At 43.0% G+C, this 13,496-nt stretch overlaps 1 protein-coding gene across 1 annotated transcript in view; it reads right to left on the bottom strand.

Moving 5' to 3' along the window:
• The window catches only part of LOC137874179 (synaptotagmin-14-like), a gene marked incomplete at its 3' end in the record, with an annotated part of 19,663 nt that extends 7,523 nt beyond the window's left edge, over positions 1-12,140 (bottom strand). The window contains exons 1-2 of the mRNA XM_068712755.1: positions 12,136-12,140; positions 2,928-2,975 (exon numbers count right to left, since the gene is read on the bottom strand). The remainder of the gene's footprint in view (positions 1-2,927; positions 2,976-12,135) is intronic.
• Between the last annotated feature and the right edge of the window lie 1,356 nt (positions 12,141-13,496).

Here is a 13,496-nt window from a genome sequence, read left to right as displayed (position 1 = left end):
TCAAATCATCATTTTAAGGACATAACTACTGCAGCCTCACACACTCAGTTTCAGCGAATACAAGTTATTTAACCAAATCCACTGTAAGATTAAGGTACTGAGAATAGCCCTTACACAATGTGTGGAGGACTGACTTTGTTACACAAGAAGCTCGGAGATCACTAATGTGTGAAAGCAACCTTGTCGTGGTTACAAACTGTATCACGCACATTTGTGAGAGTATTTAAAGCGAATGTGAGGACCAGATTTGGAGGTTAGAACAGCTCACGTTTCACATTGCTCTCACAGCTAACTGAGGAAAGGCACCATGGGTAGATTCAACTCCTAATATGTTGAACAATTTTAAATATATCAATATTATGTAATGACGACCTATGATGCAAGAAAGAGAATTAAAGCATCAGATGTCCTCACTGTTAGTGGGGAAACTGTCGGTGTTATATACTGTGGTATATACTCTATTCTGCAAAAAATAGAAGCTGAAGAGTCTAATACAGACTGTGCTCGAATGAAAGTCAGTTTAGGTTCAGGCAATTTAGGTTGAGAATAACCTGCTGCAACAACTGATTTGCAGGAGACGCTCAGTCTGAAGATGGAAACCAGATCTGGTAGATTGTCCAATCAGCGGTCACCGTCACCGTCCCAGGACACAATGACCCTTCCTTGTGTTTAGCAAATGGAAGGTATGTAGGTCACAGAAAGGTCACAGCACCATGGAAATCACATCCTGACTAGGGACGCTCCGATCCGACTGTTTCGGCCTCGATACCGGTAGATATTCCTGATCTGATACCAGGGTTTGATTAATAAACTGTCCTGGGATCATTCTTTTATGTGAAGGCAACATCCAGCTTGACTCAAACATTGAGTTCCTAACAATAAATATATTTAAATAAATGTACTTATTATTTATTGTCAGAATAGCAATTCGTACACTGGCAACTTTGCAAAAATCCTCGGAATTAGCAGAAATTGCAATTCTATTTGCATTAAATTCTATTTAATGCAGCAACAGATTCAAGTAAAATGTATACTGTAGAACTGAATTAAATAAATCCATTGTCACAGAAACCCAGACCCCCAATAACCCGATATTGATATCGATGCATCCCTAATGACAGAAGGAGCGGGGGGGGGGGGGGGGGGGGGGGGGTCTCATCCCTACAGCTGGGTAGCCTTGACTGGATCTGACGGTTGTCACGTTGGTCTGAAATGAAACTACTACTACTACTCTATCTTTAGTCAGAGCCAATAAAATGCCTGTTTATAATATTCCCATCATAATCAGGACAATCACAGACGACCAACACTACGAATGAGAGCACTGGAAGAACTCCATTCCCCACAATGCAGCACTTAGAGAACCCTCAGGAGCACGAGGACGTTGCTGGGGAAAAGGACATCTGGGTTACTCAACTGACCTTGTTGCCATGGCGACCTGACTCAGGTATGTATGTGGCTGTAAAACAAAATAAAGATGGATGTCTGGTTCATGATGCTGCGCTGCTGCTAGGTTCTTAAAGCTGTCATGTTCCGGTGTGTGAGCGTAGGGAGGTTTTTGACAGCCTTTGCTCATACAGTGTTGTTACATCTTCTGCAAAACTAATGTAAATGTGCTTCAGTCTGAAGTTGTGGGAGTTGCTTTATTGTGTTTTTTTGGGTTCCGTCTGCATGGAAACAGTTGCCATGTTGAATGTCAAAAAGCACAAAACCATCTCGAAAAAAACCACAAAAAACACCCACACACTCTGCAGGCAGTCCATAAGCACTCTCACCAGCACTCCCATACACACTCCCACACATGCTCATACAAAGCCTCGAAGCGCAGTACTTACTGTGTAGCCAACGAACCTGTCCACACACACACACACACACACACACACACACACACACCTCTAGAATCAAAACCAATGGAATAACCCAAATTATTCAACACGCACACGCACTCACACAACCAGACAGAGCGTTCAGGGTGCTCACACACTGTGATGAGCACCCTCTGAGAGTCCTTGTTTCAGAGGGTGCTCATCGCAGTGTATGCTTTTGGTTTTAAAAGAGAGACTCATCTCCATCTAGAATATGAACACTGAGTGCTCTGACTCAACACGCACGATTATGATTATTCTAACCAGCCCGATTCGCTAAAAGCTTGTTATTGCAGAACTTTATGGTCGCCGCACCGTCATGACCTTCAATACTTCCAGTTACATAAAAAGAAGAATCACCTCTACTCACTTTTGTGTCACTACAAGAAGCACAACATGTCCTTACAGTTAATGTTGCAAAGCTATACGTTTAAAATTATCAAATTAATTAGGTTCTATTTCTTCTGTCTGCCCCTAATTATTCAATACGTATAGAGGTGATAAAAAAAGATTACATATGATGTCATTTATTTTTATGTCCCTGTAATACACATTTGTAATTCCCTTATTTCCTGTACTTCTTCCCCTTTACCTCCAAATAGATTTCAGTGTGTAAATAGTTCTCCCACATGTACAAAATATTACACTGTATTGTTGATGTCTGTAGTTTTAAGTGTGACCATATTCATGTACTCTAGTCTGACTAGAGCTCGTTTATTAACTTAAATAGGCACAAATATGTTTTTCATTCATTTACACTACAATTAAAGTCACTAAAATAGCCTCAATCTCCCTGGCAACAGTGTAGACAAACTAACAATGTGTACAATTTTAAAAAAAAAAGCAATCCGTCATGCCTTGAATTTATATATTTTTACTGGGAGAATATGACATTCATTTGAACATTTTAAGTGTACAGGTCAAGACGCGAAACAATGGACACAAGCAGTGAACACAAAACAAGGCTCAAACAAACGGCACGGTCCCGCGACAGTGAGGCCTGAACACAGTGGAACAGTGTGGGGTCAGAGGTCAACCTCCCGGAGCTCTGATCTGCCCTACCTTTTCTGACGCAGATCAGCTCATGCACTCCACAGTTACGCTCGCCACCTGGAAAGACAATGCAGTTTCAATGAGCCACACTGTGACGGCGACAGACGGGAGACAGAACAAAACGTCATGGCAACACGTGTACATATGTTGGAACATTTAGACAGGATTCCCTAAAATAAAAAAGGACACGAACGACACGGATAGAAGACACGGACAGAGACTGGATGGTGACAGTCTGACGGTGTGGGTGGTGTTCAAGACATTTGAGACTTTAATTATGTTTTCTAATAATTACTGGAAAGCTCTAAATGCCCACATATAGTCCCCAAATGTTTCAGGAGCAGCTGATGACAGCGGACTGACAGCTCCAGCTTGATTGCTGTTCTTCTGTGGACAGAGGAGCTTTACGTGATTGAAGGCTGGTTTGTTTTTTTAAATCCACAAATACTGGGAGAAGCGCTTCTTATTGTGCTACGTGTTAGAGTTGCTGCCTGTAAATCTTTTTAACCTAACATGTTTGAACTAGCCCTCACACTCATTTACAGTAATAATTACCTGTTCCAGCCTAATTAGGTGTACAAAACATCTTTTTATCCTTTGTCTCGGCTCTTACGTCCCTCCCGCCTCAAACCTTTTATCTTTATCTCCTATACTTTAATTACCTTTATTATTATTATTGTAGCACTTTAATCAACACAGCTGCTTTGAATTCACTTTCCTGCTGCAAGTTAAATGAGAAGCTTAATAGCTCTCTCATGTCTGTCCGCTAAGGAGGGCGAAGGCCTGAGATCCTAGATCACTAGACTCCATAAAGCTGTGTTCCAAAGCCGGTACAGCTCAGTGATCCTAAACCATGAGCAAACTCTGGATGGAATTGTTCTAATCGTTCTTCTTCTAATGTTTAGTTTGACGATTACATCGAAAAATCAAACACAAGTCCGGACTGACGACTGAACTTATAGTGCAGTAAAGACTGGCGTTAATATTTAAAGGTCTATTAACAGAACTGAACAGCCTGATTACCAAATTAGCATTAAGTCTTGTTGATAGAGATGGAAATACTGTGTTTGACACCGCATGTTCGTACTGTATGCTGATACTGTATTTACATTACCTTAGCCCATATTGTTGCCGTGGGTTCAGTGAAAGATGTGAGTTCTGGATAAATTAACATTCTGCAGGACATGATATGGGTGAGGGATTCAGTCTTTATCCTACTTTTCAAATTCAGACCGTTGCAGTGAAACTAAAGGTCTGAATTTGGGCCTTCTGTGAATTGCCAACAGCATTAAGCACAAGTGCTTTGAACTAAATGCTAGTTTAAGCATGTACATATTCCAGCTTTGACAACACTCACATGCTGATGTTTAGCAGGTACAATGTTTAACTTAGTTTAGCGCGTTAGCATGCTAATATTTGCAGAGTAGCGCTACACACAGCACAATTTAAGGGTTAAAGGTTCCCAAAAGGGATTAGTATTCATCCTAAGGGAGACATGAAAGTGTGCACCAAATAAATCTAATAGTTGTTGAGATATTTCACCCAACACCACAAATATAAATGTCATGGTAGCGCTCATGGGATCGCAAAAAGTCGATGGGATTCACCCTCTGGGGACCATAAATACAAAATGTTTATGACAATCCGTTTAATAGTTGTTGAGACTTAAGTTAGTGACCAACAGCCAGACCGACGTGATTCACGAAGCCACTAAATGAAATTTCCAAGAAAAAATTGAACACCAAAACATAAAAAATGACATTCCAATGTTTTGTAAAAGGAAGACAATGGCTTCCAGACAGGAACTGTAATTCAGAGCTATTACTCACACTTGTGAGGGCCTCCCAGTCTCTGAGCTCTGCCTCTGGGATCTGTCTACAGGTTGAGCTTTCAAATAGCTCGGGCTACCTTCCACTGTGACGCTTGTAAGATGTGCACAGATTGCCCAATTTTCTCTTCTTTTTTTTTTTTTTTTTTTTACCGTCTGAAAATCTCTCCTGCACGACTAGGAGCTGAAAGCAGAGCTGTTGCTGTTGTCCAGCAGATCGATACAGCAGCTGTGTGTGGGAGGAAGCTCCCTGTGCTCTTTCACTCCTCTTCCACACACACACACACACACACACACACACACACACACACACACACACACACACTTGTCAAAAATAACATTTTCTTGCATTTGCTCTTGAATACGGTACACAGTGCTGGTTGCTCATATCACACCGCAAGCAAACCTCTCTCCCATCTGTCAAACAACTCGGAGATAGAAGTTCCTTTAACCAGCACTCGAGTTACCTATGTAGCCTTCACCAGAATCTCATTAAAACATAATGTAGGCAGCAAGTCTGTTTGACTCCTTCCAAACACAGTAGTTAAGAGTCAGTGAATGGTTTTAATGTTCACCGTAGATCTTAAAGGGGAGCTGTGTGAAGCCGTTGTTGACAAGGTTGGCGTAATAATAAACTTGTTGCCGTCTTGGTGCAGACTGCGGAGCCTCTGTGTTATTGTTTTATAATCCTCATAGAGTGCAGGTGCAACGTAGCCCTCCGCAACACAAGCTACACCAAAAGCGGTCTGTCTGCAGTTTAGCTTAGTTTGTCACGTATCTTTGGCAAATTCTTGTAAATTTCATACGCTGGCTGAGACAAAGCAGAGCCTCCTCCCTCTAGCAGCGGTACCTGCAGGCACTGGATCACGTCAACAGACTACAGACGACTTATGCTGACTGATATCTGTGTTCTTCATTCTTTATAAACCCGTAAAATTTGTATTTTATTGACGTTTTGTATTTGTTTCTAGTGAGATATTATTGAATTCATAAAGTGACTTTGCTGTTGTAATTATTACTGTTGCTGCTCTAGAAAGAATATTAATATCACTAATTTAAGAGACTAATATGCGTGCTTCAATATATTTATATTTGGTGAAAGTCTCATCTTCATCGCACACCGCATATATTCCTCGTATCGTGCGGCCTAGGAGGCTCCAGGTTTTGACCAATATGAAAATGTTATGCTAAGTGGAGAGCAGGGCCGCCTTTCAATCAGAGGGTCGGCGGTTCGATCCCCGGCTCCTGCTATGGCCCCTGTCAATGTGTCCTTGAGCGAGACACTTAACCCCAAAATGTCTCCCGTAGCTGCGTCTCCGGTGTGTAGATAGATACTGAATTGTAAGTCTCTTTGGATAAAAGCGTCTGCTAAATGACCGTAATGTAATGTAAGGTTCTACTCGGATGGAGAACTTAAATATGCATTTGAAACCAAGCACCATCACAAAAGTCGTCTCAGAAACATCCTCAGAGTTCACCCAAAAGTTACGTTAACACAAACAAAACATGGCAGAACAACAACAAAAAAAACGGCGACCTAAAATTGCATTATGCAGAATAAACGGAGAGTTTTCAGACGGACGGGCGATCACGCATGCGTGTGGGGGGACGTTTCAGGTGCTGCAACTGTGATGAAATAATCCTGCACACTGTGTATGATGCAGTGTTCGTCAAAGAGCTGTCACTCTGGCTCGGGGACGCCGGTGTCTCTTAAAACCTTGTCAGTGCACGGAGAAGTTCACGCCATCTCTTCTCCTGTCTGACAGAAATCAATTTGAAGCACCAGTTGTGATCAAGCTCACTTGTGTAAGCTCAATCAAGACGAAGCCCGTGGCCTCCACAGTCTTCCCTCACGCAGACGTCCGGGGCCGGGCTGGCACTTCTTTTTAGGATTCGTCCCAGTTTCTTTAAGGAATCTCCTCTAATCAGGCTGCCGAGGTCAACGCGTCTGGGTTTAAGAGAGAGAGGGGAAAGTTGGGCTGAAGAAATTGACCTGACAGATATTTTTGGGTGTTTGAGGTCAGCGGAGAGAACGTGCTGTGAGAGAAAAGAACAGCGGAAACAAACTTTTTTGTGTCTTGGCCCCATTAAGTTTCAAACTGAAACGCAAGGCTATTACTCACTCGTGTCTGGCCCTCTGCAGCTCGGGTGCTGGGCAGGTAAAGAACTAAACAGCTGCATGCTAATGCTAACGTGAGCTGAGTGAAGCAAAACAATGAGCTGAAAGACGCTAAAACGCTCGCGTTTCTTCACACCCTCTCGATGATGGCGAGATCCAGCTCTCTTCATTGAAAGTGGCAGAGGGAAGGTTTGTGTTCCATCAGGTTGTTCATTAAAACGTGTCTGTGTTGTCACAGCGACCGGCGCCCGGGGAGAGACTTCAGGATGAGCTCCAGCTAAGCCAGTTAGTAAAACGGAGGACACAGTGCGTCAAAGATTAGCCAGCTTACCCGACGGCTCAGCTGCAAGTTCATAAAGCAGCAAACAGCGGCCTACACACTGCAGCAGTACGACACACACGCTGTTGCACAGTGACAGTCTAGCTATTGCTCTACATTCACCAGCGCTGCCCATCGCTTTGGGCAATGGAAACACACTTTCAAAGTAGCCCAGTTTGAGATCTTTATTTTTAGAACGGACAAAGCCACACATACCCAATTTAGAAGCTGAATGTTCATTTCACAAATACTGTGAAGTAGTAAGCAATAACTCGAGCCAACAAACAAGCAAGCAGACAGCAACACATAAGTAAATTATATAAGAATACAACATGAGAAATATGCATTTGAAGTTTATTTTTTCTTCTTCCAGCAAATCAGTTTTTTTTTTCCCCAAATCAAACTCAAACCTTAGTGTTTATCTTCTGTGTATATTTTTGTCGGGGCAAATTCATCAGCGTTTGAAAACAAGCGGTGGATTAACACTCCGCCGGAAGAAGGATGAAATGCTCCGAGCTCAAAAGCATCCCTCCGTTTCTTGCGATTCTACTCCCAGCCTCCCTCGCCACGGGTCAACCCGGAGAGCTGATCAATAAAGTCAACGGCACACAATTCCTCCGAGCAACAAATCCCCTCGCTTTGTCTCGCAGCCAGACAACGAGCCCCGAGACGACGGAAACATCAAATATTAGGATTCATACCTTTTTTTTTTTCTTTCTAGGGATCATTTTCCAGGACATTTTGCAGTGATGACCGAGCTACTACGACAAGACAGGGGGCGCGCGTCAATGAATCCCCTTTGTTACTTATGAGTTATATAAACCACTTCTGCCTGAACACAGTTAAATGTGTAGCTTGAATATCAATATCTGACACAATGGTCTACAATCTGACCAACTGACTGTGAACTAAATGTACAATTCAAAGTGTGAGACAAGTTTTTTTAACTGTCACTGACTTTCAACAGGTTGGCATGTTATCGCCTGAGTTGATGTTGCGTCTTTACGCATTGAGCAGACAAAAACAATCAACATTATTATTATTATTATTATCATCATGTAGTCACACATGAGTCGTGTTTGTGGCCACCTGACGAACATAAGCTCTCCTTTTAGCTCCGTCTTAGCCTCCACTAACTCCCGTGGGAATCTTGTCTCTCTGCTAATGACTCCACTGCGTTCACACGCTAGGTCGCTAACTAGCTCTCCAAAACAAAGCAGCCATGCTATGGGTCTGCCTGTCTGCCTTTCAGCGCTAAGCAGGTACAGCTTTTTCCATTGAAAACCGCCGCTTGTGGCTGAAGGGAATGAACGACCTTTCACATCATTTCATCCATTTTTAATGCAAAGATATTGATGAGAGCAGCTTTTAATCACATCATAAATAATCAAGACTGTCACTGCAAAGACCTCGCGGCCTTCTTAGCTTGCGCGACACTGAAATATGCAGAGGTAGACTTAGGGCCCACAATGCATTGCCCTACTGCAGTTACAATGTTTCATTGCGCACATTAGCTCAAATGGTCCGAAGACATATCGGCTATTATCGCCACATATCCTGTATCTCGCTCTGTAAAAACAAGCAGGGGAGAGGAACTGGAAAAGGAAGCACCGGGGTTAATGGAAAACACCTTCATATACTGTTTGTATTTATCGGTCTAAACAACATATGTGATCGACCATATATTTCTTATTGGCTTTAGCTCAGCTGGTTGTTACAGGCACCAGAGGACTAGTGACACGGCACAGGCGCTTCCGTGAGATTTTGAAGGACTCTGTCAAAATGTCAGCGTGGAGAGCTTCTCTGTTGCTGTCATTTCCACACATAATATTTCCACAGCTTTAACACCTCCCGCTCTGCCTTCTCCGTACTTGGCTCCAGCTCAGGGCTCGACAAAGGCTTTGTACACACCACTGAGAAATACCGAGCCGGGCTGTTTTTTGATCTGCCGGGCTACAAAAAAAACCAGGGGCTCAAACCAGTAAATGTTAAGAATCCATCTGGGCCTGCGATCGATCCGTCTCCGGCTTGTCACAGGGGGGCCGATGCATGGAGCTCAGTCACGGGGGCCGAGCAGTGGAGCAAACACACAACACACCCGTCCTCCTCGACAAAACATTTGCACAAGAAAATCCTCCGTCTTTTTAACAAACTCGAGGATAACAGCGTCTCTGGAAGTCAGTGGATTTTGAGCCGCATTTTTCCGTATTTTAATTTCTATTGCATTCACTTATTTAACAGAAAGCTTTCGTGACTTGGTTAAGTCGCTCGGTGATCTTTTCCCAGTGTGCGTATTTATATCCAATTAATTAGCCTAAGGAGCTCTGGTATTTTTGGAATTCAAGGCAGCACACTTTGATAACGACAGTTTTAAGATGATGATTCAGAGACGAAGCGCAACCTGAAATAGCCAAATTAAACAGTGTGAACGTCAATTAATACATTAACAAAGTCTTTAAATGGCTCAAATGCTTCTGAGTCACACTTGAGGCTGTTTCCTAAAACTACTGTAAGAGGAAATGTTTAAATCTAATATTTAATTTGGGTTTTTTTCCATTTACTTTTAGTTTTCACGATTTCTTTTTACATTCAATACAGTCAGTGAGTACTTTTTTAAATTGAAAAAAAATAATTGTCATCTTATTTGATAATTTAAATAATTGTTGGTTGAAGCTGTATTGTGCTTTTGTATCAAGGATTTTTGTATAAATATAAAAAAAAATAATCTATTTAGTGATCGTGTCGGCACAGAAAACGTCTGGAGTTGCTCTTACATGCATCAAAAACTTAACATGAGACGACGAGTTGAACTGTAAATAATAGCATTGTTCAAACTAGAGGCCATCCTGCTATGGGATCACACCAGCCGCACTGCCAAATCAGACCAGGGGCGTGAGGGTGGGGGGGGAGGGTGTGTGTGTGGGGGGGGGGGGGGGGCTCTTGCTCGGACCACGGCCATCTTCAAACTCAACATTCATGTTGATCTCAACCTCACACCTGTAAAGTTCCATGGCCGGATCTTGCACAGTTGCGGCACGATCGCCGTGACCAAATTTGGTTCACAGACAGAATTCTAAACATCTGGCAAAGTAGCAGGTTTCTCCAGGACCACATTTTGCCACGATGACTCACACACACACACACACACACACACACACACACTCACAAGGCGAAAACAACACATACGTCACTGTCGCGACTGGGAACAACATAATTACTTGCAAACGCTGATTCATGCAGCCACGAAAAAAACAACAACATCATAACATCACTCTTTGCTCTAAAATGTCAGGCCGAAAACAACTTGTTCCTGTTTTTTGTGACACCTCGTGATGTTCACCCAACCTCACATCGCGAGCACAGACGGTGTGGATCGCTCGGCCTCTGGATGCTGCAGAACTCTCAGCAGAGCCGGCTAGCGACGATGAAATATCGCCGACAGGGGCCCTCTATGATCACGGCCTTTAAGGAAAACGGCGCTTTGCTGACTAATGTAGTGGGAAGTTCGGGACAGTGGGCGGGGTAGAATGAGCTATCTAAGGCGAGGTGTGGCAGCCTGATGAACTGGAGGAGGTATGATGGTAGTGAGGCTGCTGGATGATGGGGCTGGGTGAGGCTCAGTGATGCTGGGGTATAAAGCTGACCCTCATAATGTGTCTCACGGGGACTTCATCGTTATAGGACCCTTGTGTTCAACTATTTCCAGATGTGCTCTTTCCTAACTGGTTTCAAGCCCAGCTGTCCCGTTTCCCTCGTGGTCCACTACTGCCCCTCTTTCTCATAAGACCGGTACGGACCTTTAACCTTCATAATCCTACTGGCCCGGTGGTTTAAATGTATGCTACAAACCGTGATCACAGCGTTCCTCCCTCAATTCTGTCTGGGAAACTTTGTTGTGTCATTTTCCATACGTCTCTTTCCTCTCATGTCTTGTCACCTCTCTACCGCCCACTTTTAAATAAAGGCATCCATATGAAGATTAATGAAATCTTGCAGAGTGAATTCTAAATTGTAAAGCCCATTATATAATCAGACAATACAACAGATCAAGCACAGACATTGATTTATTTTGGGGGGAAAAAAAAACAGGAATTGCTGCAGTGAATAGTATTTTTCAGAACACAGCTTTAATCTCTCTATTATTACAAAACAGGTCATTTGTAATTGAGCTGTGTCGCGTCCTCTTTCCGCTGACATTTAAAGCGCTGTATTCCACAGCTGCGAGCATTATGATATTTAAACTGATTTAATAAACACACCAAAGCTGCTTACAACCTGCAAAGTTATATAAGCAGAGGAAGGTGTACGAGCACATTATCTGCTGGGGAAAAACCACAGAAGCCAAAACACAACATGGAAATAATCCATTACGCAGCAACCATGAGCTAAACTCACTACTTTGGATATTACAAAGCTGAAATAGAGCTTTCTAAAGCACTATTGAAGCACTGAATGAACCCTCGAACCGCATCCGTGTGAAGTTTGCTCTCATTGACCCAAGTTGTAAAGTAGCAGCATGCAGCGAGGCTACTAAACCACTGCCGGAAGCAGATGACAGCCAGAGTAGACGTATGTTTGATTAACAGTAGAAACACAACCGGCGAATAGAAACGTCTCAGTTGCTCTCCGTCTCAATAAACGGTATGCGGTTGAGATAGCGGAGCTGTCCTTTCAGCACCGCCGCTACAAGCTCCATCTGTCTCTACTCTCTCTCACACACACACACACACACACACACACACACACACACACACACACACACACACCGCGGAGGAAAAACACACACCGCTTCAAAAGAAATGAAAAACAACTTTCACCGATTCCAGCCTAACCAAGCCCCATTCTGCTGAAACCACGCGCACTTTTTATTTGACAGAATTCAGCTGTGACATTTATTATTTCCAGCTGAAGTTAATTCCGCGGAACGGAGAAGCGTTATTGGCCTACTTACCATCAATCGCCATGATGTTCTGTTTGGGCTTCCACCAAAGCGGGCGGTGAGGGAAGGGGGGGGGGAGTCATACCGTGGTACAGTCCAGGGTGAGGGAAGGGGGAGAGTCATAGCGTGGTACGGTCCAAGGTGAGGGAAGGGGGAGAGTCGTAGCGTGGTACGGTCCAGGGTGAGGGAAGGGGGAGAGTCGTAGCGTGGTACAGTCCCAGGGACGTGCAGTCAGGGGAGGCAGAGTAAAAGTAAAATACAAATAATGATAAAATAAAAAAAATTAATATTTCTCTACTGATCTGTGCTATAAATGTAATTTCTGTATGATTCCAATAATTTCAAGCATTTTTATAATCAAAATCGCTGAATTAGCGCATGTCCTGTTCAAACAGAGAGGAGACACGTGAGGTGAGGCAGCGACGAGCTGTGCCTCACCTCAGATTGCGCAATCCCTCACTAACTGGGTTGAGCGCGTGCCTTTCTCATTCCTGCACACATTGTAATATTTGTAGACACTTTTATTATATATGTCCTTTCTTTCCATAGAATAGGTAATGTATTTCACGTCTGTGTAGAACATATTTAGTGTTGCTGAGCTGACTTTAAACCGCAGTGAAAAAGCACAGAGGGGCAAACACTACCTCTGCCTCACTGAAGGGGGCGAGCGAGAGCCCACGGGTCGGGTTTATCCCGTCAAGCTGCACAGAGCAGATCGACTCAGACAGGAAGTCAGACACCGATAAGGGATAGAGCATCCGGTTATTTTTCAAAATAAAACACTTTGTGCCCATGCCGGAAACAAACGCTGCGACACAATTTGACTGGTTATTCACGCTGAACAGATTGTCATAGCTCAGCAAGTGATGTATTTTATGGGAGACAGTCTGTTATCATCAGCTTAACAGTGTAGCTTAGCCAACTCAAAAGTAAATATGGTTCAGCTAAGATACAGTAAGAGCTGCATTAGATGCAAATACTGAATAGTCGTATGCATTTAACGTAATTTAACGTAATTATGTAAATTAGCTTAGTCGACCGGAAAGTTAATTGAAGTTGGCTCATTAAGCTGTATGAGGCAACAGAAGTAACAACAACAACAAAATAGCGACTCCTCCTGAAATGTTGTGATTAGTACGATGACATATAGAATTTTAAAAGCATGTGATGCTTGATTTGTGTCCCTGTAGTGGGAATCTTAAAGTCGGTAAAGGTGTTAAATATAGACCTGTAGTAAAATATTCATGAAGCAGACATTAGGCATTGTTATTAATGACAACGTCTGTTCAATACAGCGTTGTTTTCCGTTAGAAAAGTAGAAAAACACCAAGGAAGTTGGAGGATATATTAAAATATGACTTGCTAAAATATGA

This window comes from Cebidichthys violaceus, unplaced genomic scaffold (assembly GCF_023349555.1).
Source record: "Cebidichthys violaceus isolate CVI_PGR_0920_01 unplaced genomic scaffold, fCebVio1.0.p SCAF_170, whole genome shotgun sequence".
In the NCBI taxonomy this organism is placed as follows: Eukaryota; Metazoa; Chordata; class Actinopteri; order Perciformes; family Stichaeidae; genus Cebidichthys; species Cebidichthys violaceus.
Note: the sequence above shows the minus strand (reverse complement) of the source record. Positions and strands in the feature narration are given on the sequence as shown.